Source organism: Malaya genurostris, chromosome 3 (genome assembly GCF_030247185.1).
Source record: "Malaya genurostris strain Urasoe2022 chromosome 3, Malgen_1.1, whole genome shotgun sequence".
In the NCBI taxonomy this organism is placed as follows: Eukaryota; Metazoa; Arthropoda; class Insecta; order Diptera; family Culicidae; genus Malaya; species Malaya genurostris.
In genome coordinates this window covers 43,350,263-43,376,054 of record NC_080572.1, presented here as the reverse complement: position 1 = coordinate 43,376,054, position 25,792 = coordinate 43,350,263, and the positions used below count along the sequence as shown (strand labels likewise).

The 25,792-nt window shown below is 37.2% G+C and overlaps 1 protein-coding gene across 2 annotated transcripts in view; it reads left to right on the top strand.

Annotated features, from left to right (window-relative positions):
• Positions 1-25,792, top strand: part of LOC131437736 (protein unzipped) — a 168,171-nt gene that overhangs the window by 41,546 nt on the left and 100,833 nt on the right. For both annotated transcript variants that reach the window (XM_058607273.1, XM_058607274.1), the window contains one exon: positions 25,682-25,714. The gene's annotated coding sequence lies outside the window, so the exon portion shown is untranslated. The remainder of the gene's footprint in view (positions 1-25,681; positions 25,715-25,792) is intronic.

Sequence of the window (25,792 nt, the reverse complement as noted above, 5' to 3'; positions counted from 1 at the left end):
TATCGCAATTATCAACTGCCTGTATAGAATTGGATCGCGAAACGAGAATAAGCAACCGTTTGTTGCTTCAGAGAGGATCCCCACAGGAGCGTGCTAACCTTTGATTCTCAGAAACGTCATCGAGAGAAATTCGCTCTCGCACTGGTGTCGATTCTATGTTAAATGAGCCATACCGGGTTTTTTGTTGTTGCGATGATTTCCAACTCTCTTTGATGGCACTGATTCAATCGGTGAAGAGTTGCCAGCGAACGTTCTTTGATACGATAAAAGCCATCCTTGGTAATAGTAATAGTAATAGTAATAATAACAGTAATAGTAATAGTAATAGTAATAGTAATAGTAATAGTAATAGTAATAGTAATAGTAATAGTAATAGTAATAGTAATAGTAATAATAATCGTAATAGTAATAATAATCGTAATAGTAATAGTAATAGTAATAGTAATAGTAATAGTAATAGTAATAGTAATAGTAATAGTAATAGTAATAGTAATAGTAATAGTACTAGTAATAGTAATAGTAATAGTAATAGTAATAGTAATAGTAATAGTAATAGTAATAGTAATAGTAATAGTAATAGTAATAGTAATAGTAATAGTAATAGTAATAGTAATAGTAATAGTAATAGTAATAGTAATAGTAATAGTAATAGTAATAGTAATAGTAATAGTAATAGTAATAGTAATAGTAATAGTAATAGTAATAGTAATAGTAATAGTTATAGTAATAGTAATAGTAATAGTAATAGTAATAGTAATAGTAATAGTTATAGTAATAGTAATAGTAATAGTAATAGTAATAGTAATAGTAACAGTAATAGTAACAGTAATAGTAACAGTAATAGTAACAGTAATAGTAACAGTAATAGTAACAGTAATAGTAACAGTAATAGTAACAGTTATAGTTATAGTTATAGTAATAGTAATAGTAATAGTAATAGTAATAGTAATAATAATAATAACAACAATAATAATAACAATAATAATATTAATAATAATCCTGTTACAGTTTTATCCTGCTGATTCATGCTGTTTCACTTGACTTACATATGCAGAAGTAACAGAAACGAAGGATTGCTTCGATTGTTAGATTTTGTTTAATTGGTTTAATCGAAATAGAGCATGAGATAGTAAGTCTAGGTTTAACTAGGTTCAAAACTGTTCCAATTTGTAGGTCATATTTCTTGCTGGCAAGAAATAAACCAACTTCGGTTATTCCGGTCATCTGAATCCGGTTTCGGAACGATTTTTACCGCTCAAAAAACCCTCGAATTATTTTTAAGGAATGATATTCAAAACATTTTAGGATCTTGATCCATACTTCTAGTACTTTCAAAATACATAAAGAATAAGTAGAAAATAAGTAAGACAAATTTGAATTTAAATAACGAACTGAAACTAATCGACTCGCGATGATTAAATAATGATGAATAAAATAAAACCTTATGCAATATATGTAAGCATTCATTCGCGCCTTCTCACTTTGCTACTAACGTGGAAGGTAACAGCAATTGACACTGTTCTGATGACTAAATAACTTCCGTTAGCTTCTGAGGAAGCATGGAATGAGAACTTGTACGCACTTAAAGGCTGACTAAACGTAAAACTACTAGCACACCTCTAGCTTTTGGAAATCGAACATCTTTGACAGTGGTTTGTTAACAGATTAGATTGGTGCAAGTTTGATCAAAGTAGTCGATTGCGCTCAGAAATATCGTCAAATGGAACTCGAGAGAAAAAAAATATTGTGCACAAACTTCTGGAAACCCGGAGTGGTCTAGTTTCAAGCTGGCTAAATTGCTGAAGATGCCGAAAACATTAGTTTCTCGAGTGTTTCAATCCTACAAGGAAACACTGATTGTGGAGAGGAATCAGTGGACATGCGAAAAGACTGAAACTAGGCCAGTCTTTTTTAGGCCTACCCCGGTTTTTCGATCTGAAATGTACAACACTTTCAAACGGTTCGGAACATCCTTGCCAGGGAGGGATACAAGACGTACCAAGCCTGTAAACATTCTAACCGTCACAGCAATCCGTATTCCGTGGTAAAATAGCGTGCAAGGTTCTTGTACGAGCGTGTTCTGATGAAACACAAGTGCAGCACTTTATCGATGTGCTGCACTTGTGTTTCATCAGTTTTACCACGACTGGCCGTGGTCATGTGCAGGGATGATTCATGTTCATGTTGGCCGACAGGTTCGTAAAAAAGGTCATAATAGGGCAAGCGATTTGCAGATTTGTCGGTCGAAACCATTCGTCACATCCTCGACGATGACATTCCAGGTTTACAGCGAAGAATGCCTGACAAAGCGTGTATTGCCGTTCATCCGCAAGCATAGGATCAGTCATCTTTTTGGCCGATCTGGCCAGCTGCCAATACTCGGGACCTTCGACCAACTTAGTCTGGTTCATCTAACATCTGGCATCGGCATCGCCTTGCTCTTCACTCTATACTCGTTCCCCTAGATAAGTTCCGTTATTGAAATGAAAAATTGCATTCGGCGAAACGGTTTTCGGCGGAATTACCCGTACCTGTTTAGATCGTCTACCATATAAAGGAGGAGTCAATTTTGTCACTTTTGCACTTATGTAGATTACACAATTCGGCTCAAATTTTGTTCTAAGAAGGGTTATAATTGACACTATTGACACTTGGATCGTGGATTCAAATAAATGGACAACACGATTTTGAGCCGCATTTTGCTTGGCTTATGATATTTGACCATTAAGTGATTGTGCATTATTATTTCAAGTAATACATTGCAGAGTAGTTATTTGCTTGATAGTAGCCGTTATGTCAATTTAATTATGAAAAGAACAGTTCTCAAAGGTAACACGAGAATAGAATGTCGAATTTGGTATTCAAAACTATTCCTTTTATTCATAAAATTAACATTTTAATCTGAAGCTACATTGATTTTAAAGAAACGTCTTTGACGAATTCTCTTCGTGGATTAATATTTGGAAATAGAAGAAACAATCACACAAGCAAACTAGCTAGTAAGCGTGGAGATTTATCGAAACTGTTCCTATCTATGCGTTCGCATACATTTTCAAAACAGTCGCACAGCACACTGCCAAATTAAATTTGAGCATTTAATTCCTTTGGTCAACAACCCTGACGAGTAAATTGTTCTGATGTGCATAACGAATTCATTTCCGTTCAGTATAGCGTCAAAATATAGTATCATAACGTTAAGTGGTTCATATAGTAAATTTAATGATTGCAGTACTTTGTATTTTTAGAAATGGCAAACGAGTCAAAATATGTGTCACGATCTTTATTGACTGTAGGCTCACCCGAGTCGAGATTCATCATCCGGTTCTGGTCGTCGTCGTCGTTCACTTAGTTCCAGCTCGTTTCTAAGATCGTCCCGTGTCCGTTGCCAATTCACTGTCTTTAAATCAATTTAAATCAATTGACAAAACGATATGTCCATTCTTTGTCTTGCATGGAGTACCACGCGGAATAAATTTACGCAGAGAACAGGACAGCTTCTCCAATCTGATGTTGTTCGGAAATCTTGTAGTAAAAGAAATCTTGTACCCATCGGAGAGTAAGTCATCACACCGGGTGTCCAATCCAGTTGTGTTCCGGAAACAACAGGCAAAAGCAAAAGAATCTCGCGGTAAAAACCGATCCATCCCGTGATGGTTTACCATGATGTCCATAACGGATGTTTACCACACCTCGTCGCAAGCAGCATTACGTGGCGGATGATTCGTTCCAATTTCCGAAAAGGAATGAAGAAATAGTATATACTATAGACGATTGAGCACAAAAGGGTACGCCTCACGCAATTAAGACACTCGAGTCATATGTTGCGTGCTTGCACGGAGATTTGCTCGTCCATAATGGATTTAAGAAAATGTGGATATGCCATCAGTCTCTTATGTTGAACCTACCTTGCCGGTGTTGGTTTAGTTGCGTGTTTAGGATGGTGGTCTTCAGCCTGTTAGCATGTATCGAGATTTTAAAAGATGGTACCTTTACTGGTTAATACCGGGATGCTGGTTGGACATCGGTTGTCTTTTGCAGGTTTGACTATGTAGGTGAAATAATTCTACGAACACACACGGCAGACAGGATGAACTAAGACCCGCAACCAATGTTCTATTAGGCTTTCAAAAAGTTGGGTAATTTTTGGAAAACAGAAGTGTTTTTTCCAAACAAATTTAGTCAAAATTTCAGCCGTGTATCAACAAACTAAATTTAGAGCGTTTTTGTTTTCAACGGTGGCACTACACCGGTGTAGGTTAGAAAATGATGCCTTGATAACACCAAAATTGGAGCGAGTATAGTCGGTGCTACACTACACTAGTGCAGCGCTGAAAACAAAAAAACGGCATTAGTTGCGGAATACGGGAGTTACGGAATTTATTGTGCTACGAATTGGTACAAAATTTAAATATGTTTCATGTTCCATCCTTGACTTGAGTGGTTGAAATAGACAATTGGTCGTTAAGTGTTTTCAAGTTAGCCGTCTTATGTCTGTAATTGCCTCTAACTCGACTTGATACAATTGGGTGAATTTCAAACTAACACATCCCTAAAGTCTTGAACTCGTATATTTCATTCGGGATTAGCTGTCCCGGAGACCTTCGTCCCTCCCAAAATTCATATCCGGATTCAAATTATTTCTTGCAATCATCTTCACCCGAACTCAAACCAAATTCAGACTATAGAGTTATCATTAGACTGAAGTTATTTGCATTTCACTCCAAATTTGATTATTTAAATGAGCTCAGTACTTTGTTTGAATAATTCAATAAAACCTATATAGCAAAGAAAAAAGAATAACCGATGGATACGCAGCAAATAACTAATACGCAAATCATCAAACGGTATGCCGAATCAGTGAATTGTTAGTTTTGTTTTCTGTTGTATGTCGGATTTATTCTACGTTTTCTTAAAACATTTATATCGAATAACGTTGTTTTGAAGTCACTATTTTATGTGGGGTCATTTTTGTAGAATTTCCAGTATTTTTTCAGAGAGGAAAAAACAAACTGTTTTTGTCAGTTAAGTCAACGGTGAGAATTTGTCATTGTAAAAATAAAAACTTACAAAATTCTAACAATATTCAGCGACTAAATGTTTCTCTATTCCATATTGAGTTCATGCAGAACAAATTAATTAAACATGTACTCAAAGCTATTTATCATTTTCCGCGCATTTATCGCGACTGTATGAGCCATTGTTTAGTTTTCTGAACGGTGCAATTTTGTCTTTCGAATATCACGTAAAAATCCTTCTAAACATTGATAATCTACATGCATTTTTTATTTCAAAAATCCGTCATGCTAATTTTGGGGTCATTTTAAATCAATCGTTATGTTTGGGAATGAATCAATTTCGCTTTCTTTGTTACCATTGAATTCTACTGTCCACTGTTACGTCACTATACTTTCACTAAGGTGTAATAATTTCAATACAGATACAAATCCCGAACTACTTTTTCTAGTCTTCATCGTTGTATTCGTTTTGTACGTTTGTTGGTACGAACTAATTAATACTGCAAAAAGTAGCTCAAAATACGTACCCGTATTGTATTGTGTTTTTTAAACTATTCTACCGATTCAACGGGGGTTCCTATTACGTAGAAAATTAAGCTGATCTAACGTTTGAGATTACAGTGATAATTTAACTTTGCCACTTATACACCTCAATTCTTTTGTCTATGAATGACATTTTAACGCTTTACTACAGTGAAAATCACATCCGTGGATCAACTCTAAAAGTTAGAGATAAACTTTTCAAGAATTTTCAGAAAACTTTGAATTATTGAAGGAAATGTCCACGTTCGAATCCCTTCCAATATACATTAAAACTCTGTATATTGTTTGCAGTTGTTTTCCCGATGGATTTTCCATATTATTTATATGCTATATTACAGGGAAAGTCGAGACGTATAACATGAAAGAGTTCTGTGCATACATACATTTTGCAACTTTGATATATATATATATATATATATATATATATATATATATATATATATATATATATATATATATATATATATATATATATATAGATTTAGATTAGGATTGATTTCCTATGAATTATAATTCTCTTCTAGCACAGACAAATTTCACTGGCTGATCGGGGATGAGGTTTCATACAGAGGATGCATTCAGATATACGGATATGCACTTGACCGGTAACTGGGCCAAATACTAGGTTCTGCGTAGCCAATGGTCATATGAGCAGCATAGTTTAGAAGTGTCATTATATGCCATTCGATAATTGATTTCTCAATTTTCAATGTACCTTCCAGCCTTTTATGTGGGAAATACGTACCGCATGAAAAGAAATCGCATAACTTCGATAATTATCTTAAAAACGCAGGTGGGGTCCTTATTTTAATATCCTAGAATTGAATACAACTAGAATCACAACTCAATGTAAACACTGGTAAAAATGGGAAAATATTGAATAAGCCTTCTAATAAAATAATGTTCGAATGTTTTTTTATTTATTAATATAAGTTTGAAGGCACACTGCTTGAGCTTAAGGCATTTTCTAATTTTAAATAACTGTATCTTAAAACTAGTATAATTTCAACTTTTGTGGTAATTCGCATTGGGGGTAACGGTGATCTACTCTGGGGAATCCTGCCTCAAGATAATAGTCGGTAATGGTTGGCGGGTTGGAACTTATTTCGATGACGCTTGTCCATGTGGGTCTGCGAGAAACACCACCGGGCCACGAAACCCCGACGAGTGACCTCATGCTGGTAATCGTCAAGAGGGGTGAGCCACTGTTGGTAATTTTGTAGATGAAAAAAAAGAAACAGAAAGGAGTAAGATCATTCGCCTGACCCCATGTTCGAGGTTGGGATTCGAACATAGGAGAGTAGTGTGAAACGCATCGTCCAACCCATTACGCTACTCCCTTCCCCAAAGTGAGAGTATATAATATAGTGGTTTTCTTTAAATTAGTCGGTAAATTATTCTAATTAGCAAGTCCTTTTAATTGATTTGAACGGGTTGGCGGTTCAACGCATAGGACGCTGGTTTTACAAACCAGTTGTCGTATGTTCGAGCCCCGACCTGGAAGGATTCTTAGTGTCAGTAGAATCCTAGCCATGCAATGATTCTGTCAGAAAAAACACTCATTTCTACTGCACTGGTCGCAGCCTTCCGATTTTGGAAGTACCGGAAATAGTGGTCAAAACTTCGAAATGAAATTTGTTATAATTTTGCGTCACCACATGAGCAAAGAAGTGCGATAGAGGTGTGAAAGGCATGCATTAATTGTACAGACTTACCGAACTTGAATTTGGCGATCTGCGTGGCCGTTCGCGCGCGGACTTCGCTGAATTGTTCAATCTCATGTCGCTTTTTCAACTTAACCGATTTGTCAAACAGTTTTCGCTGAGCCTCGTTTTGCACATCTTGTGTTGCAGATTCCTTTCGACCTAGCTCCAATCTTCCTGATGAGCAAAATTTCTGGAACAATGCTCGAAGAGCGTACATTGATAGGGGCCACACAGTTCGTTTCTGCACTTCTGATTCTTCCGACAGTAAATGTTTCAGCTGATACACTTCCAGACACTTAAAGCATTTCCTCCACGATGGCGGAAGACGGTCCCCGTGATTGTCAACGTAGAAATCCGGCCGTCGAGTTGACACCAAAAGCCGATTGTTCCGGCCCAGCCTTGTTTGGCTCAGTCGTACTCGAGAAGGTAGCCGAAACTTCACTTTTGTTCGGCTTCTCGGCCACTTTTTCCCACGCCAAAACCGCACCACGAGGTCAGCGAAGCGATCGCCGAACCACACACGTCCACCTCCACTTTTCTTCTGGCTTTTTTCTTTTTCTTCCTCCGGAAATCAAAACGGTCTGTCAAAACCGCTCATACGGCAGTGCGCCCATTTGGTTTAGTTTTCTGCATACACACTAATTGCAGCCCTCCCCGTTCTCACTGATTTTAAGTTTACTCATTAAATTGAATTAAACGTTACAAATTTACTCCAAAATGGAACTCCCATTCTCCGTGATTGTTGCAGGGTTTTCATGTATTAAGGCTTTTTTTTGTCTCTTTCCGACACTACTTCTAGCGGCTACTTTTCCATCCATCTATCTATTTATTGATGATGACCTCACGGAACGAATAGAATGAAATCACTATTTTTCAAAATTATTTTTATTACTCCTAATAAAGTTTTCTAAAAGTCGATACATCAAAAATCTTTCTTATGACAGTTCATTACTGAAAGCTATTATTTAAAACTTTATTCGTATTTTTTCTTTATATATTCTCTTTTATGATCTCATGCATGCCAATCCATCAAGTAAACTTGCTATAATTTGCATACCGTCTGTCACAGCCAAGCACTTAATGACTTATGAAACGAGTTCGAATCAATTATAATCTTGATTCGAATCGAGCGAAAACAGCTCGTGTGCCAGTGCCATCATGGCCAGCAGCGAATCTATTTGTTTCATCTGACTGGACTCAGGCCAGTCTCGTCAGCTAATCGTTATATCGACCTAATCGAGAGTTAAATAGTTATGTGCTAGTAATGAGCTTGGGATCACCATCAAGATAAACCGTTATGAACTAGGAGCTAACGGATTAGAGCTCATTAATTAATTAGCCTCAAGGGCTGCTACTAAATTGAACTCTTTCAATAATTAGCATTGGTTTCAGAGATGGAACAAGAATGTCACTATCGTTTCGAAGGTTATCAAATTTTACTTCAATAAATTTCATCAATGTTTAAAAGTAAAACTATTTCGTGTGGTATCCTGTTTGTCTAGTAATCGTTATATTTTTCCGGATATAACCATTATCAAATCAATAAATATAATACATACAATTATTATTCATAACAGAACCCGTCGTCAAGGATGTTTTCCCAACCCTACAGTAAATACAACGTACTAAACGCGCACGTTGGTTGGAGGCTAAATCTTTACTATATGGGGGAGAGAATATTCTCGTCGGCCATGTAGATCATAAAATATCGAAAAAAAATGTGGCTAGAGAGAGAGCGCTGCATAATAAGAACTGCAATAAAGATTTTAATATACGTACAATAATGTGAAGGACTTATACAAGCTGTATTGTGCGGTAAAGTGTTTATTCCACAAGTTTATAACAAGGGTTTGAAAAGTTCAAACGAATGAATCATTGCTTGTTTGTCAAGCAAACAGTTTTTGAGAATGCAATCTACATTAAGTGCCCTTCGGTGATCCCGATGATGCAAACAGTCTTATAACAACAATAACTCGTCCTTTTTGCCTTCCTTATCAAGAAACGCAATGCAATTCATTAGATAGGTCTAAAGATGCCATAAAATTTTATGTTTTCTAATCAGATCCAATTGCCGATTCCGAAGGTACAGGTGATTAAAGAGAAAATATCAATTCATATAGTATTTTTACCTTTTTACATAGAAATGTTACGCAATCACTGTGAAAACCGACTTTTCAATTGAGACCCGTTGGGTCAAATGTCATACACCATTCGATTCAGTTTGACGAACTGAACAAATGCCTGTGTGTGTCAAATATTTTCACTCCATGTTCTCGGAGATGACTAAACCGATTTTGACAAGCTTAGAACCGCTTTCCACAAACATAATTTGAGGTTCAAAGTTCCTGAATTTCATTCGGATCCGACTTTCGATTCTGGAATGACATGGTGATACACACCAATGAAGAAATGAAAATATTATCAGTCACTTTTCTCGAGATGGTTGAACCGATTTTTAGCATCTTAGATTCAACTAACGTAAGTACCGGAAATAGTGGTCTTACAAGCTACACAGATAAAAATATTTTGTGATTTTACATTTATTTTCATGCACATATTTGGAGCAGACAATTGAATGGAAATTTACATTACAAAACGAAGCGGTTTGTAAATATACAGTCTTGTTCAATGAAAAACTAAATAAATTTCAATGTAATTTTTTAAATCAGATTTTCGTTTCAACTGATCTCTATTTCATAGTACTATCGGTTTACATGTCGTGTAAGTTTCATCTTTTTTTTCTGTGTAGTTGTCGTATGTTCGCACCCCGACCTGGAAGGATTCTTAGTGTCAGTAGGATCGTAGCACCAGCCATGCAATGGTTATGTACACTATGAATCGGCTGCGAAGTCTGTTGAAACAGAAGGTCAAATTCCACGAAAAAGAATATAATACCAACACAGATAAAAATATTTTGTGATTTTACATTTATTTTCATGCACATATTTGGAGCAGGCAATTGAATGGAAATTTACATTACAAAACGAAGCTGTTTGTAAATATACAGTCTTGTTCAATGAAAAACTAAATGATTTTTAATGTAATTTTACATCAATCATGGTTTTAAATCAGATTTTCGTTTCAATTGATGTTTATTTCATAATACTATCGGTTTACATGTCGTGTAAGTTTCATCTTTTCTTTCTGTGAAGGCTTTACTTTAGTGCATTTGTAATGTAAACAATATTTTCTAAAAATGCTATTAACATCACATTATTAGGCTGCAGAAGAATGTTGTCAGGCTCAGGAATAATATTTCCAATATATGTTACACGTAAACAAAAATGACGCTTTGGTAAGCAAAAACTCACGTGCATTGTCTTTATAGAAAAAATTGCTTCGTCCAAGATAAACTCTTCAACTTATGAAAATAATGTGTCAATAATGAAACTTACGAATATGAATGTCAAGTATATTCGAAAATTAATTGTCACATAATAATTATTTTTATTATCTGCCCATTCGATTTGCCGCAGAACAGAAGTGTGCCAATAATTTCTTCCGCGGCATTCGTACGGCACGGCACGGCACACCCATCTGACATGTTGACGGTTTCCTTGTTAAACCTATCCCGAGTTCATCACTGAAGTGCCATTGGCAGTTCTACTATAGCGCAGTAAACGTAGCTCAGATTATTGTAGGTTGATAAAATAGTAAAAAAATACTGTTCCCTTAGGCCATCACGCCTCCTACAATTGGGAAGCAACAGGAACTGTCAACTGATGTTCGCAAATGGTAACTCCGATGAAGACATACAACTGTGCAATGGTGACCATGTGTGGATGAACACGCGAGTCTCGTAGCCTTGTTCCGGATGGCCAATTTTATGCGCATATTCGTCTAGTCGAGTCAAGTATGCTCGATTGAACAGACTACACTTGGGAAAGCAAGAATCGAAATGATTGTCACTTTGTTTCATTCGCAATTACCTCGTCAGTGGTCTTTCGGGATTCCAGCTGACACTTGTTTGAATCGTCGGTTCATTCATTTCGTTTATGCTATTATGGCTTTTTTGCATCATGATGATGACGATGAGCAACAGTGACAGCCACCGTATCACTGCGGATCGATTTTCGTTCTCTTGATTCTTCAGCTTTAACATTGTGTAAAGCAGAAACGAAAAATAATCGAAATCACGAATGCTTTTATTCGAAGGGGATAAACTCAGTTGCCACTTCACACCTCGTCGAGGATTAAAATTGAGGGACAGCTACAGAAATAAAAATCTTCCAGATTGCTCCGCAACATCAAACACGATAAATTTTCCCAACCGTAGTCCTAATCCTAACTATGCTTTCGGTTGCCGTCTTCACACGCATTGTCGCGTATGTTTGTGTTCGCTGTGCGGTACGGGTTTAGCCGAATGGATTTATAATGAGTTGATGAAACTGCCGGCATTATCTTGTCTACACGACGGATAGATTGGAAATGCGTGGTCGCAACGGGACTTGATTGATGTGATTGTAATTTTGTTCAACTGCTTCGATACATGCTGTTTGATATGCTTTATTGTGTCTGATACAATAACAATTATAACACAGCTATTACCTACTAGATATTAAATAGCAGTTCTAAAAACCGAAATTTCCAAGTCCCTTTTCGCTACGCCAACAATTGCATCGGTATCTGTTCGCACTTTTTAGCATTTGAACATTAATAGTTCCGAATTCTTATCCTAACCTTCTTCTTCTGGTTGGCGTCACTCACTTGAGATGACGACGATTTGATGGCACAGCAACTTAGGCTATATTGCCAGTTAATTTTCGTTTATAGTCCAATGGACTTTCTTTACACTAGACTACAAGCGAAAATCTCGCTGTGTGGCTGCGTCGAGTCGTCAAAGTACGGTTAAAAATCCTTTCTTTTTTACGAAATACTGGAATTTTCTCCGGACTATCACGATACATACAGAGGCACTATTTAATAGATTCTCATCTCCAGTGTAACTTTTCCCAGTGGGTAACGATTAAGCTTCCCCGGTTATCATCTACCGATCGGATCTGCGTATGATTTGATCACGACCAACGAGAAACAGATCGAGAGGAATTAATGAAATTGCGACAAAAAAGTTAATTTTCTAAATTAATCAGCAGAAGCCAAACCAGGAACCTACTCTTACCGTGGAAATAATCCACCAAATTAGCTACTCTGGTACATCTAGGATCATGTTCCGAAAGGCCACCTGATTAGGTAGCACGAAACAACGTGCATGATACATTGCACGCGCCGGTTTAAATAATTGTTGCTTCTTAATTTTAGAAGAAGGCATTAATCAAATTAATATCAAATGTATAGCACTTACGAGTCTAAGACGAAACGTAAAAATAGTGGAATTGGTTATGTGCCGTAGCACAAAATAAAGTTAACCCCTAAATGACCATCTGAACCGGCCAGTATTAGCCGAAACTTGTTTTCGTTCGGCACGTCAGGAAAGACTTAGCACTTCGGTGCTTATTACAAGTGTGTTGCAAACAGCAATAACTTTACGTCTGCTTAGCGGTTCAAATTGAACTGTTTAAGTTCGCAGTAAGCAGTTCAATTTAAACTGCTCTGCACTGACAAGTCTAAGACAAAACGTAAAGATAATCAAATGTTGGTTTTAATAACAAATTTAAAATGAATCTATTTTTAAATAAATTGCAGGTGTGTATTTTTCATTATAGTTTGTATTTTTTAAAACACTCAATATTTTTCAAAAGATTTCCCACAACTTTTGTTAGACAAAATTTTTATACAAGTAACAGTTTTCGAGTTGCAATGATTTTAAGATCATGCATGTATTTTTTTCTATTCATACAAAATTAATAATCCAATTCGTAGAAACTTGATACTGATTTTGCACCTTTACGGTTATTAATTTCTGGAGCTGCTCATAGACGATATTGCGGAAACCTATTTCTGTCCACCTAGTAGTGCAATGAATTATTTCTCACCGTGTCTGTTGAGTAAGAGCGTGCCATGCATAATTTTGAAATAGTTTATTAATAGTTTTTGGCGTATACATACATTGTGAGGTAAGACGCTTTCAGTTTAGAAGTGACCACCATCAATCACCACCAGCTTCAATTATTGCTTAGCATCTCCGAGGCATACATTCCACTTAATTTTTGGCGTATTCGAGGGAAAGTGCCTTCCAAATGAGTCGAATTTGTCGGGAGAGTTGTTTCAAAGTGTAAACACTTTTTTCACGGAGCTCATGCTTGATCAAAATGCATTTTTCCCGTTTCCATTCAGTCCAAAGCCGGGTTCGGTGTTTGGAATTCTTATCTTCTTGCAAGATCTAGTTTTCGTTTTTACATTGTTTACGCACAGATTGCGCCATTCGGGGGGTGACGTGTGATAACTCAAAAGCCAGAATTGCGCGAAAACAAAGCCATGATTGGGTTTTCATCCTTTCCTGGTCACTTTACTTAGCGAACCACGATTTGGAAGATCATCAACGGTTTTTAACGATGGTTTTGGTCCTTTAGGGTGTGTGCAAAGAAACACGGCCTCGAAGCACTAATATCTAATGCCAAGTAAGAGCGATGTTGTTCATTCAAGCTTGGTTTAAAGCGGAGTTTACTTCTTCCCAGCAGTTTTACATAGCATAGCCAAGATATTATATTTCTTATGTCGAATATGACCTTCTGTTTCAACAGACCTTATTGCCAATATAGGGCTTGAACATACGACAGATGGCCTTATAACACCTACGTCCTACGCATTGATTTGAAACGGTTGTGTGTTTAAGATTTTTTTTATCAGTTCCGTTTAGCATTTCTGTCAAGATGCTTGACTCATTTGCACTAATTATCGTAACATAACGCCGTTAACCCTAACTAACCAGTAACCATGCTACACTTTTGTGTGATTTATGAACTAATTTCCCCATTATCCAAATCAACTTATTCAAACCAGGCCATAAATCAATTAGTCTCTCGTTTTACCCGCCATGAAGAAAGGGTTTTTATCCTAGGGTCACATGAGGGATATTACTTTTCTCCACGGTTAAAACCGGAAAATGCACAACTAGGGTTGTGGAGCAATTCACACCAAAGATGGACTTAGATTGAAGCCTCGGGCAGCTACTCTGTACACGATCACTTACTTCAAAATTAAAACTCGTTGTTTTTGTGTGCTTAACATCAAATGCTCTTCCACTAGACGATTGTCACCAAAACATGTTCATAACCCTCTAGTGCAAAGAAAAAGAAACAATATTCCTCTCACGTCTGGAGTAAACATCGTTTAATACCAGCAGTAACATTAGCAGCAGCATTGGTTTCGATAGCCTTGCAGGCAATGACTCGCCCATTCGGTTGCACTGATGGAAGTTGGCCATCATCAATTAACTTTCTCCCTTTGGCTGGCAGTTGTTGGCGTCAACCCGAGTGCCAATGCATGTTGGCTTTTACTGGTGCGCTTAAGAGTGAGAAACGACATATTGCACAAGTTGACTTTTTGACCTCTTCCTCATTTTGTTAGCCGTAAGATGATTTGTTTTTACGCTCATCATACTCTTTCTTTGTATGTATTTTCCGCTGAACTGATAACATTCTTCGTTGACTGCAAGGGCAGAGGTTGCGAGTTAATATTTACATTAGGCAAAAGTTATTTTTGAAAATTCTTATCAAACACTGCTGTTTACTAAATATATTAATTAATTATTTTCATTGTCACTCTCGAAAGCAAAACAGCAAAATTCTTGGCATTATATTTCTTTTGTGGAATTTTGACTTTCGGCAAAGACTTCGCAGTCGATTCATAGTGAACAGAATCATTGCATGGCTAGTACTACGATCCTGCTGACACTATGAATCCTTCCAGATCGGGGCTCGAACATATGACAACTGGCTTGTAAGTCCAGCACCCTATGCATTGAACCGCCAACCCGGGCTACTGTCACTGTCGTGATATTGTGTAATTTGTCACTCTCAAATCTTGTGTAATTTCACGCATCCACATTGTCGTAGTGAGTTTAATCCCCGCCGATATTAACGCAATTTAGTTTACGCTTCTGAAATATTTTTCAGTTGCTTCGGTTATTTGTTTATATATTATCGTCGTGCAATATTACTTTACTGATTCTTACGCAAACTTCCGTTCAAATTATGGTTCATATTTGGTTTGAGTTTTGGAAATTGAAATCATGACAGCCTTCATTTTTAATACCTAGTCTGGTTATGTATGTTCCATGCGGTGTAGATCAGGTTTTTATGGTAACTCAACGGTGTCTGCTGTTTTTGCTGACATTTAAATAGCACCACACAGCGAGTGAAAGAAGTCTTACTCTGTACAGTGCCATCATTTGGTTACACCCAAGGCTTCGCTTCACTGCCCTTGCGATCGAAACGTCAGATTTTGGTAAACGGTATCGTTTATTCAAAAAATATTTAACTACTCGACGGCTAGCTGAAAGCTTGATGGCGCGTGAGTGTTGTTTGTATTCTTCTTTATTTGTATAATCCACGAGATACGGTGCTGGTCGCGTGTTAATGAATAACGTGAGATCGAATTATTGAGCGTGTTATTTTTTGTTGCTTCTGTTTTCATATACTTATGTATGAGCTCGGGGGGCGGCATGTATTAAGGTGTCATTCTATGACAATTTTTATTTTTATATATCATCTGAGAACATAATTATAAAGCCATTCAGTAATAGCCGTTCAACCGAAAAGGTTGTTTATAGAAGCGTACAGTTTAACAACGCTGGTTAGTTTACACGCGTTAAATACGACAACGGTTGAACTACAGGTAGAGACCTGTTGGCAGCAGCCGTTAAAACGTATAGTCGTGCTGCATAAGAGAGCCCTAGTGCTGGGCCAAGCTGGTGAAGGAAACAACAAAGGGCGTTTCCCAAGCTCTACCCAGGCCACAATACACAGCCACAAGTGCTGAGCAAGAGAGTGCAAAGGCACATCGAAGAAGGAGAGTGCAAAGGCACATAGAAGCAGGAGAGTGCAAAGGCACACCGGTGCGAAGGCACTTCGGTGCAGAAGCATATCGGTGCGGAGCACAAGGAAGAAGGAGACAAGACAACTCGGTCTTTCCACTGCCATACAACACGCAGGTATACACCGGTGACCTGCGCTGATTACAGCTGGCGAAGACAAAAGTAAATCGGAAATCGAGTGGTGCTTGATGTCAGGTAGCAGTAGCATCACATCCAACAATCAGCATCCAACAAGAACATCTAGAGCAACGAGAATCTACACGGCAGTGCAACGGAGATAGACAACAATTTCAAGGTAGAAGTTTTTTCTTTTCCTTTTGATTGAGTACTGTGTAGTGTTGGTTTCATTGTTTATTTAAAGTTTGATTAAAAATTTTAATGTGATGGATGAATCCATGGACGTAAATCCTAGCATGAATCCGATACCCCCACGAACGAAAAAATATCAGGAGAGCTCTTCTGGGCCTTGGATAGTCTTTTTTAGACGTATATCAAAGCCATTAAACATTTTACAAATTAATAAAGGTTTGACATCACGATACTCTTCAATCAAAGAGATCATAAAAGTAAATAACGATAAAATTCGTGTTGTGGTAAATAATTTGAAACACGCGAATGATATTGTCTCTTCGGAACATTTCATTAAAGAGTATAAAGTTTACATACCCTCCAAAGATGTCGAAATTGACGGTGTTGTTACCGAAGCGAGTCTTTCGGTAGATGATTTACTCAAGCATGGTGTTGGTCGTTTCAAGAACTCTATGCTTGAGGGTGTGAAAATACTGGAGTGCAAACAACTGTACTCAGTAGTTCATGAAGAGGGAAAGAAAGTTTATCGCCCATCAGACTCGTTTCGAGTGACATTTGCCGGGTCTGCGTTGCCGTCCCATGTCTATGTCGATAAAATTCGCCTCCCTGTTCGGCTTTTTGTTCCAAATGTAATGAATTGTACGAACTGCAAAAAATTCGGCCACACAGCTACTTACTGTAGTAATAAACCAAAATGTATTAAGTGTGAAGGGCCTCATAAAGATAATGATTGCAACAAGGAAATTGAAAAATGTATTTATTGTGGAGAAAGTCCTCATGAGGATATTTCAGTATGCACTGCATTTAAAGTACACAAAGACAAAATTAAGCTTTCTTTAAAAGCACGGTCTAAGCGCACATATGCAGAAATGCTTAAAACGGTCATTGATGTCCCCCCTTTGGAAACCGAAAACGGGTTTTCAAATCTAGAGGAACCAGAGGACTCTGACTCTGACGAAAATAGTGAAGGTAATTCGTTTATCACTACCCAAGGGTCAGTTAAGAGAAAGAAGTCTTCTTCCAAATTACCAAAAAAGACACCTAAAATTTTATCTTCAAAAAAAGATCCCCGTGTTAAACAAAAAAAGTCAAAACCAAAGACTGTGCCTCCTGGTTTGTCAAATTCACAAACCAATCCAGGATCTAGCACAGAAAAAGGTAATAATCCTGTGGGCTCTATTTCACAGCCACCAACAGGATTACTGAAGTTTTCGGAAATTGTTGAATGGATTTTCTCAGCATTCAATATATCTGAACCCTTAAAGACCCTCATAATGGCATTTCTTCCAATAACTAGAAATTTTTTGAAGCAGTTATCAGCTCAATGGCCAATTGTCTCAGGTTTTGTATCTTTTGATGGATAATTTATCACCCGCCGCAAATGATACAATCACTGTCCTGCAGTGGAATTGTCGAAGTATCATGCCAAAACTTGATTCATTTAAAATTTTATTGCATAGCCAAAAATGTGATGTATTTGCTTTATGCGAAACATGGCTTACTTCAAACATAGCTTTAAATTTTAATGATTTTAACATTATACGTCTCGATAGAGACTCTCCGTATGGTGGAGTGCTTTTGGGAATTAAGAAATGCTATTCCTTTTATAGATTAAACATCCCTTCAACTTCTAGTATAGAAGTTATTGCTTGCCAAATAAACATTAAAGGCAAAGATATTTGCATAGCTTCGGTTTATATTCCTCCAAAAGCACAAGTTGGACAGCGACAGCTTAATGTAATGGTTGAAGCCCTTCCTGCTCCACGATTGATTCTGGGGGATTTAAATTCGCACGGAATGATGTGGGGTTCCGTTTACAATGATAGCAGATCATCTTTAATACAAAACATTTGTGACAATTTTAGCATGACGGTATTAAATATGGGTAGCATGACACGGATCCCAAGACCTCCTGCACGCCCAAGTGCATTAGATCTATCTCTTTGCTCAACATCAATTCGACTAGATTGCACCTGGAAAATATTGCCTGATTTACACGGTAGCGATCATTTACCAATCATCATCTCAATTAGCAATAGCAATTGCATTGCTACTTCAGCTAGTATTCCATATGATTTGACAAAAATATCGACTGGATTAAATACCAAAGTAGTATCTCTAGTATTTTGAATTCAATGGAAGAGCTCCCTCCACTTGAAGAATATGAATTCCTCATTTGTTCGATTCTGGAGGCAGCAGAACAATCCCAAACTAAACGCTTTCCTGGGCCAACGACTAACAGAAGGCCTCCCAACCCCTGGTGGGACAAAGAGTGCTCAGAGGCTAAACTCGCAAAACAAAATGCTTGCAAGACGTTTCTAAAACGGGGAGGAGGAACTCCTCAGAATTTTGAAAAACTTATGGCTTTAGAAACCAAGTACAAGAGCATACTTCGAGCCAAAAAATGTAGCTATTGGAGACATTTTGTCGAAGGTTTGTCAAGAGAAACCTCAATGAGCACTCTTTGGAACACGGCCAGACGAATGAGGAATCGTAACGTGGGCAATGAGAGTGATGAATACTCGAACCGATGGATATTTGACTTTGCTAGGAAAGTTTGCCCAGATTCTGTTCCTACGCAGAGCATTATAAGGGAATCTCCTCCAAATAATGGTTTTATTAATAACCCATTTTCAATGATGGAATTTTCTATAGCACTCTTGTCTTGTAACAATAACGCTCCTGGGTTGGACAGAATTAAATTCAACTTGGTGAAGAATCTGCCCGACCTCGCAAAAAGACGTTTGTTGGAATTGTTCAACAAGTTTCTTGAGCAAAATATTGTTCCACCTGACTGGAGACAAGTGAAAGTTATCGCCATTCAAAAGCCGGGGAAACCAGCTTCCAATCACAACTCATATAGACCCATTGCGATGTTGTCCTGCATCAGAAAATTGTTCGAAAAAATTATTCTACGACGTCTCGACACTTGGGTCGAGACGAACGGTTTGTTGTCAGATACTCAGTTTGGCTTCCGTAGAAATAAAGGGACGAATGATTGCCTTGCATTACTTTCGTCTGACATCCAAATTGCCTTCGCTCAAAAGCAACAAATGGCATCTGTATTTTTAGACATTAAAGGAGCATTTGATTCAGTTTCCATTGATGTTCTTTCAGACAAGCTCCACCAACATGGACTCCCAGCGGTTATAAATAATTATTTGCACAACCTTTTGTCAGAGAAACGCATGCATTTTTCATATGGCGATTTGACAACATTCAGAATTAGCTACATGGGTCTACCGCAAGGCTCATGCCTCAGTCCGCTCCTTTATAATTTTTACGTGAATGACATTGACAGCTGTCTTGTAACCCCATGTACACTAAGACAATTGGCAGATGATGGCGTGGTTTCAGTTACTGGACCCAAAGCTATTGATCTGCATAAACCATTGCAAGATACCTTAGATAACTTGTCCGTTTGGGCTGTTCATCTTGGTATCGAATTCTCTGCGGAGAAAACAGAGTTAGTAGTCTTTTCAAGAAAGCATGATCCCGCGCAGCTTCAGCTCCATATGATGGGAAGAATGATCCAACAGGTTTTAACTTTTAAATACCTCGGGGTGTGGTTCGATTCCAAATGCAAGTGGGGAGGACACATTAGGTATCTGATAACGAAATGCCAACAAAGAGTAAATTTTCTTCGAACAATAACAGGATCTTGGTGGGGTGCTCATCCGCAAGATCTAATAAAATTGTATCAAACAACGATACTTTCAGTGATGGAATATGGATGCGTTTGTTTTCGTTCCGCTGCAAACTCTCATATTATCAAACTTGAGCGAATTCAGTACCGTTGTTTGCGAATTGCCTTAGGCTGCATGCATTCAACACATACAATGAGTCTTGAAGTTCTGGCGGGAGTTCTTCCATTAAAAGATCGATTTTGGGAGCTTTCATCACGCCTGCTAATAACATGTGAGGTGCTGAATCCCATGGTAATTAATAATTTCGAACGACTAGTCGAGCTTCGATCTCAAACAAAATTCATGACAGTATATTTTAACCATATGTCACAGGAAATCAACCCTTCAAGATATATTCCTATCCATGTCAGCCTCCTAAATGTCCCTGACTCAACTTTATTTTTCGACACATCCATGCAGCGCGAAGTGCGTGGAATCCCGGATCACCAACGCTCGACGGAAATCCCAAAAATATTTTCAAGTAAGTTCAGGCATATTGACTCTGAGAAAATGTTTTACACGGACGGATCGCGAATTGAAGAAGCGACAGGGTTTGGTATGTTCAACAATAATGTTTCGGCCTCATTTAGGCTTCAAGAACCTGCATCTGTTTATATAGCAGAGCTAGCAGCAGTTCATTATAGTTTGAGTGTAATCGTCACATTATCTCCAAACCATTATTTCCTCTTCACAGATAGTCTGAGTGCAATTGAAGCCATTCGCTCAAACATGACTGGCAAGACTGAACCGTTTTTCCTGGGCAAAATAAAACAGTGCCTGAACGACATATTGAACAATAATTATCTAATCACTATAGTCTGGGTCCCGGCTCATTGCTCCATTCCTGGCAATGAAAGAGCCGATATTTTAGCCAAACGTGGTGCTATTGAGGGTGAAATTTATGAGCGACCGATTGCTTTCAACGAATTCTATAGCTCGTCTCGCCAAAGAACACTTGCCAGCTGGCAAGCTTCTTGGGATAGAGATGATCTGGGTCGGTGGATGCACTCAATTATTCCGAATATATCGACAAAGGCATGGTTCAGGGGACTGGATGTGAGTAGGGATTTCATTCGTGTGATGTCCAGACTCATGTCCAATCACTACACGTTAGATGCACATCTCCTTCGAATTGGGCTCTCCGAGACTAATCATTGTGCTTGCGGAGAAGGTTATCGGGATATTGATCATGTCGTTTGGACATGCGTGGAGTATCGTGATGTCAGATCTCAACTAATAAATTCTTTGCGTACCCAAGGTAGACTATCCAATATCCCAGTTCGAGACATTCTTGCTTGTCGTGACCTTTCATACATGAAACTTATTTATCATTTCATAAAGAAAATTGGAGTTTCAATTTAATAAAGGCCCCTTTTAAGACTTAGCTCTGATCCCAGCTGCGTCCATGAGTTCAACCAATAGCTAAATTAGAATAAAAATAATGTAATGATACAAACAAACTCGAAACTGTGTATGAAATTATCAACTAAAGTTCTGAAAATAACAGCTTATTTTATAATTTATAGAAGTTAATCATTTGGTTCAAATAATATTTCCGAGTAGATTTCATAATTAATGACGAGTTACCTAAGATGATATTTAAGCTATAAGAGAATATGTTTTAATAAATTCAAAACGTTGTGACTATGTTAGAATTAAATTAGGATAAGAATATTATGTAAAAGTGATGCTACGGCGAAGAAAAACTTATGTAAACTGCCTTAAGAAATAAACGTATTTATGAATTTGTTAATTATAAAGTTTCAAATTCGAACTTTGAAATAGCTTCCGATATCGAACCTAATATATTGGATCAAATTAAAAAAAAATTAAATGATTTCGAATTTCTAAAACTCTTTACCCTATAATTCCGGAGCCGCGGAAATATATATTTAATTGAATTATATTACATTATATTATATATAAAAATAATAATAATAATAATAATAATAATAATAATTCTTATTATTATTATTATTATTATTATTATTATTATTATTATTATTATTATTAGTATTATTATTATTATTAAAAGAGAAATATTATATTTTCTGTAGTACTGCGACGATAGAAGAGCATAACTTACACTGCGGCATTAACTGTTATATATTGTATCACAGCATATTATTTCCTATATTATAGTCTTATATCATAATATGTTGTATTATATTATATTATATAATATTATATGTGTGATATTATTTTATATTGTATTCTGCTTAATTATATCGACAACGGGAAAGGGCAGGGAGTGTATCAGGGTATCTTACAAGTAAATGACTGGATGATGAAGTAGTTACCCACATACACTGGTAATGCCTTGAACTGATGGTGGCTTCACACATACATACATACATACATTATTTCCAATACTTCCGAAATTGGTAACTGGAGAACGGTATAGCCAAAACCGATTCGTTTGGCCATCAACTAACAAGATCAACATACTGGAACTGTTTTTAGCACTTTACATTCTGCATCATCTTTTTAATGACAGTTTGACATTTTCATCACTTTTCATCCAATAATTCCGGAATCGTAAGTCGAATTCCGATAAAATTTCATAGCAGTAACGTTTTATTTGAGCCTAGGTTTGTGAAAATCGGTTCAGCTGTTCTTGAAAAATCGAAGTGAGTTCCGTTTTCATGGAGCTAATACTGGTACTCCCTGAATCTGGAACCGGTTCTGCCGAATTGGCCATCATCTAACAAGATTTGAAAATTAGAATATTAAGCTAACCAATTTTAAATTATCCGCTTCTTTTTGCATTGCCATTTTTTTTATAAAGAAATGTACTTAATCTACCTTTTTTATCGGTTTACTGCATCAATAATCGTTTTACTCTCAATTGTTATAATTGTTGAACCGTGCTCAAAACAAATTGAGCCAAAATACAATGCTGTAAAGTGATGTCGCAAATCCTTCAATCACTCAGAAATGATTGTACAGAAATTTTTGTCTAATTTCGATTCCAAGCGTCATTCCATCGTGCTTCATCCAAAATATCAACTACTGGGACATGGCGAAACAATCGATATCTCCGTGAATAGCCGACGGATGCTTGCAGTCTACGATTCGTTTGGTTAGTATTACGATAAGGTATCTAAATTTGGAACAATTTTTAGTTTTCAATATGAATTGTGACAGATATTGTCAAAAAAACTGTAAACTTTGATATAAAAGTTTGTATAACTCGAAACGTAATCATCAGATCCAAAAACAAAAACAACAGCGTAAATAATTCCCGAGACTAACAATGGAAACAACATTTTTTTTGCCAAATTCTTTTTTATTCATCAACATAATCACCTTTTAGGGTGATACAATGGTTCCAACGTTTTTTTTTCTTCGATAAACTGCTTTCTGAATCATCGACTCGTTGCTGTTTTTGTTCCATCGAAAGCAATCGCGGCACCCACTTGGAAAAAACCTTTTTCATGCTCAATTTTTCATGAAGGATAGTAAATACACTTCCATATGATATCTGTGTCATCTCAGTATTCTCACGGAGCTTCACTTTACGATCTTTCATTATAATTTTTGTCACTTCACTCACATTTTCCGGTGTAACGGCTTCCACAGGTCTACCCGAGCGTTCCGCGTCATTTGTGTCGGTACGACCACGTTTAAACTCGGCGAACCACCGACAAATCGTTGCTTTTGATGGACAAGAGTCCGGATAACATTTTTCAATCCATTGTTTCGCTTGCACGGTGTTTTTACTCATTAAAAAACAATGTTTTATCAAAACACGAAACTCGGTTTTTTCCATTTTTCAAACAAACTACAAAACGACTTTACTCCAACCTCGATAACTCAGCTGTTTCTGGTCGGATCGACTTAAAATTTTGACCTGTTTCAAGCAAAGGTTAGTACTCTAGAAAGACGTGGTTACTGGTTTACTACGAGCGCCATCTCTGCTTTAGTCTCGGGACTTATTGATACATTAAGACAATTGGCAGATGATGGCGTGGTTTCAGTTATTGGATCAAACTTAAGCGAATTCAGTATCGTTGCTTGCGAATTGCTTTAGGCTGCACTCATTCGACACATACAATGAGTCTTGAAGTTCTGGTGGGAGTTCAGCCATTGAAAGATCGTTTTTGGGAGCTGCTAATAAGATGTGGGGTACTGAATCCCCTGGTTATAAATAACTTCGAAAGGCTAGTTGAGCTTCAATCACAAACAAGGTTCATGACAGTATATTTCATCCATATTAACAGATAGTCTGAGTGCAAATGAAGCCATTCGCTCAAACGCTGCTGGCAAAAATGAACCGTTTTTCTTGGGCAAAATAAAACAGAGCCTGAACGTCATATTGAATAATAATTATCAAATCACAATAGTTTGGGTCCCGGTTCATTGCTCGATTCCAGGCAATGAAAGAACCGATAGTTTAGCCAAACGTGGTTCTATTGAGGGTGAAATTTATGAGAGACCGATTGCTTTCAACGAATTCTATAGCGCGTCCCGCCAAAGAACACTTGCCAGCTGGTAAGTTTCTTGGGATAAAGATGATCTTGGTCGGTGGATGCACTCAATTTTTCCTAAAATATCGGCTATTGGATCCGGATAAGGTTCAGAAATTTTGTGTAGGAGAAAAAACGCCTTTCGTATTCGTTGAAATCGCCCCAACCATCATCGAGAAAAGTAAATGCAGAAAAATGTTTCACACAGACATTTTGCAACTCGACGAACTGAGTCAAATGACAATGACAATCGGCCCTTAGAATCTCGATTCAAAAGTCGATTTTCACAACGCGTTTCAGTACATGTATGCACTATTAAGTAATGTAAAAATAAAATAATAAGTTGTACAAATCACAAATACGCTGCGCTTCGTCATGGCACAACTGTTAAACTAATGTCGTTTTCGCTTGAGAAAACTGAAACTAACCCAGGGTAAACATCAAACAAACATTTTTCAAACAAATGTCATCAAACGTACTTAGCAACGGGGGTTTGAGCAAACTCGAAATGAGAAACTGAGTTAGGTTTGGCATTAAGCGAAATCGACATAAGGGAATCGTTTTATTTTTTATACAGCCTACCATGGTATGAGTTATAGCTTACTTGCATGCAAACAAAACTGATGCATTGTACGAACAGGTAAAACGGGAACCTTATTTGTACGATGTTGCAAACATTATCACACGATAATGTTTGCAACATCGGATACAAGAACTTGAGATAAGTCTCCTGATCAATTTGTTATATAATTTAAACGTATCGGAGTCCAACTTCGGACGATAATGGGAGAAGGGGTAGACTTTTTCAGAACCAGCCTCGAAAGTTTCTCAATATGTCCGCCAGTAATTATTTTAATTTTATACCGTTTTGGTCCAACCGAAATTCTTGTTTCTGTGCAGTAAAATACAGAAAATAGGCATTTTTTCTAGCCTTTCAAAGAGTTCCCATTAATTCTCAACTACCTATATAACCTATACTATCAACTAATTCATTGTTTTTATTTTGCTTTCATTACAGATTCCCCAGCATCAAGTTAGATTCAATCTATAGGTAAGAAATTATTAAAACTAGTTTGTCTGACACTACAACCATTTAGATGAAAACCATCGCCACATAGTGTTTAACTGA